Here is a 4,042-nt window from a genome sequence, read left to right as displayed (position 1 = left end):
GAATGTATCTCACTCCTGAAATATTCCTCTACCCGTATGAGAACCAAATACGTCCTAAGATAGAGTACTGTGGATGAGTTGCTAAGAGTATCCTTTCCTATCTTGACAGCTTCGAAATCTAGTGAGCGAAACCCTTGTCTCCATGCTAATTTCTCTTTTTAACAAAATAGACGTAGCGAGTCTATCTCTGCTTTATTGTTATTTTCTCAACCGAGCTTCAAATTATGGTCACTGTTGTGGCCCTAGGAAAGGGTCATAAAGAAAGAAAAACTCGAACAACGGGTTCAAGTAGAAAAGAATATATTGAACAAGTGAATACAAAGAAAACGCTGACAGAAGTTTTCGACTGTTAATTAGACAATCTGTAATCTCGCGTTATGTCACAATAATATCAGATTATGTCACGATAATCTCGTGTTATGTCATGACAATTGCCCGCGATAGTATTAGACTCCGGTTTTTAAAAATGATCGGAAGAGTCCATTACGCATGAATTGAAAAATCCCCATAACATTATCTCTGTTTAAAACTAAACGTAAATTCAATAAAATTTCTCATCATAGAACTTTCCCTTTGTGGAACACAATATCGAGAGTCTGCTTTACAGCTGACTATAACATGACCGATTTCAATTCTAATGTAAACAAGTTCCTGTTGAGCCGTCCTCTTAAACAAACACTACCCAAGTTTAATCATAACCGATGATTATGGTGTTGTCTCAGATTCCAACTAACACTTATTAATCCTTATCCTCGAGTAGCCATTGGGCCATGACAAGCGGTGCATTCTAATACACACACATATATATATATAAATATATATATATATATATATATATATATATATATATATAGCGAGAGAGAGAGAGAGAAGGAGAGAGAGTATAAAAAGAATTGCTGCCAAAAGGAAGTGCTCAATTGAAGAAGGAACATACTGTCCACCGGCAACCACACTTGCGATTAATAACAATAATGAAATGGTTTGCATAAATGTTTGAGATCATGTCACGTTGTCGGTATGCTACCAGATTATAATGGGGTGATTGACTAGCTTGGTCAATCAGCAATATGTACTCGTTGATTAAATCGAGCATCAGTTATGCGATCTCCGCCGTGCTTTGGCGGTGGACCATACAATTACTGGAGAACTCTATGAACGTAATAAGTTGTCTGGCGCTTAACATCTCACAGGTAGCGCCAATAATTCTCACGATAATGGAGCCGCGAACACGGAAGCAGAAACTAGTGCGCCTGTCCAACTTCGAGGAAGTCCATGAATCAAAAGGCCATCACTACTCTGTATTTCATTTACTACAAACTCACCACTTATCAAGTCCCAAGGGCCATTCGTGGATAAGGTTAATGAGAGTCGGGTAGAACGTGGGAGAACACCTTTTTGATTGGTAATGACAACATTTAGGCAAGGTTTGATTATTTAGGGGAATGGTTCATTAAGAATCTTGTATTTTTGGAGAATTCTTAATAAAATTCGAGAATTGAGCTTTTGCTTTTTTGTGAACGTTTTCAACACGAATTATTTATATATATATATATATATATATATATATATATATATATATATATATATATATATATATGGAGGGGGGACCAATATATATATATATCAGACATTCTTTAAAAGGAGATTTAAAGGTCAGTAATTGGGGTGGAGTTTATGTACAGAACGAAAAAGGAAAAACCAACATTATACAGATGTATAAAGGGTCGAACAATAAAATTTCTGCCCTAGAGAAAACGACATGATTCCATTTCCGTTTAATGAAAACGTGTTTTCTATTTTTTTTTTTTTTTTTTTGTACAGACCATCTACTAGTTGACTGGTTGTGTATAAATCTCAAGAGTGATAGGAGCCTTCTTTGATCTCTGAAAGTGACACAATGTTCAACGAGTCAGATCAGAGATGCGCCGTTGTACAACTGATGCTCTCTACCGATCTAAGTTATGACAATAGGACCATTGTCATCACCCTCAAAATATAAACCATGTCTTTTCAACGCTTGAGGGCACAGCTCAACGAAGTTTTCGACCACGGTTATGGCTTTTAGTGTGGTTTCAAGCGAAAGCTGCATCATGCTACCTCACATGATCGACATCGACTTAAAAGTCAACACCAAAGTGTACTTGGATGTGATGAAGAGTGTGCTCATCCCCTGATGCAATCAGGTCATCGTTGGCAGAGCTTGGGTGTAGAAGCAGGAGGACGGCGCCGGCCCACAAATCCAAAGAGATACAGGTTTGGCTTCAGAAGGAGTGCTACGATTGTGTATCCTTTTCTCATTGGCCCCACTCCTCTTTCGACCGTGGAATCCTTCTTTTGGTCATACATCGAGAACATCTCTAGCATAACCTCCCACAGCACCAAAGCCATCCTGATTGCCACCATCCATCAAGGATTCGCCGAGTTTCCGCTGGTGCTTGTGGAAAAGCCATGCTTCTAGTTCAGGATCCGTACCGAGATGATGATTGAGGCTGAGGGCGGCTACATTAAATAGATGTCAGCTCTACTACATAATCAATTTACCTGAATTGATTCTTTTTTTTTTTAATAAACGTTTTAAATGAAGCTGAAGTGCTGTTTTATATAGGGCGACAATTTTATCGTTCCACCCTGTACTAATGCATATACATTTAATCGTTAAATGAATAGAAAGATTTCATCAATTAAAGGTACGGGATTTATACGCTCTTTATTCCTAGGCATTTCGAAGCCTAATGCTTTTCATTAGAAGAGGAGAGAATCAGCGAGATAACATATTAAATTAAACGATAACGACATTAGGAACGAAATAATGGATTATCAAAGGAATAAGGCAAACAGTATCAATGTGGAGGGAATTAAAAACTAAAGTGATTATTAAGGTGGTATAAGACAAAATTGCGATTATCACATAATGGATATATGTGGTATGTATGGGGCTAGAGCTTGCCATCGTACGTTTGGGATATGAATTTTATACGCGTGGCATATGTGGAGATGTACATTTAATATTGAGAAACAATAGGGCAAGAAAGCAATAGGGGTAATCGTGGATGCTCTTATAAACATAAGGGAGTTGCGGTATAATTATAGAGGAGGAGTTTCTTGAAATAGAGAACGGAAGTTAAGTTAATATATAACAGAAAGAATATGAAAGCACAAGACAGTCTTAAACAAAGTATAAATTTTAAAATAATAAAACATAAAAAATTAAAAAAATATTAAAAACATTTTTTAAAATTATAATATAAAAACCAAATAAATACTCTTAAACAATGTATAAATTTCAATATGATAAAACATAAAAAATAAAAAAATATTAAAAACATTTTTTAAAAATTAAAATATAAAAACCAAATGAATAGTCTTAAACAATGTATAAATTTCAATATGATAAAACATAAAAACTAAAAAAAATATTAAAAACATTTTTTAAAAATTAAAATATAAAAACCAAATAAATAGTCTTAAACAATGTATAAATTTTAAAATAATAAAACATAAAAATAAAAAAAATATTAAAAACATTTAAAAATAAATAAAATATAAAAACCAAATAAATAGTCTTAAACAAAGTCAAAACATAAAAAAATATTAAAAAGTATACAAATAAAAAGTAATTAAATTTAAAGCAAAGCAATAAATGAAGAAAATTAAAACTGAAAACCGGAAAAGATGGAAAAAGTGAAAAAAAATAAAAAATAAAATTTTTTAATCAAATAGATTAAAAAAATGCAAAAAATATAGAAGAATCAAAATGATATTATTACAATTATGAGAGATAGAAAATACAAACTGAAAGTATTAGTGCTAGCACAGTATCTAAGGACCAAGAAACTAAACGTATAGTGCATAAAGAAACCTCTAGTGAAAATAAAGATAATGTGGTAAAAAAGTTAAAAAAAAACAAAAATAATGAAAAGGTCGGGAAAAGATTGGGAGAGATCAGAGAGCCAGAGATGACAACTATATATATAAGTCTATAATTATATAATTTTTCACTCCATCCATGCTTCTGTTCAGTCTTGAAAGACAAAGGATACCG

The sequence above is a fragment of the Euprymna scolopes genome, chromosome 28 (genome assembly GCF_053919585.1).
Source record: "Euprymna scolopes isolate OS-2025 chromosome 28, ASM5391958v1, whole genome shotgun sequence".
Lineage (NCBI taxonomy): Eukaryota > Metazoa > Mollusca > Cephalopoda > Sepiida > Sepiolidae > Euprymna > Euprymna scolopes.
Note: the sequence above shows the minus strand (reverse complement) of the source record.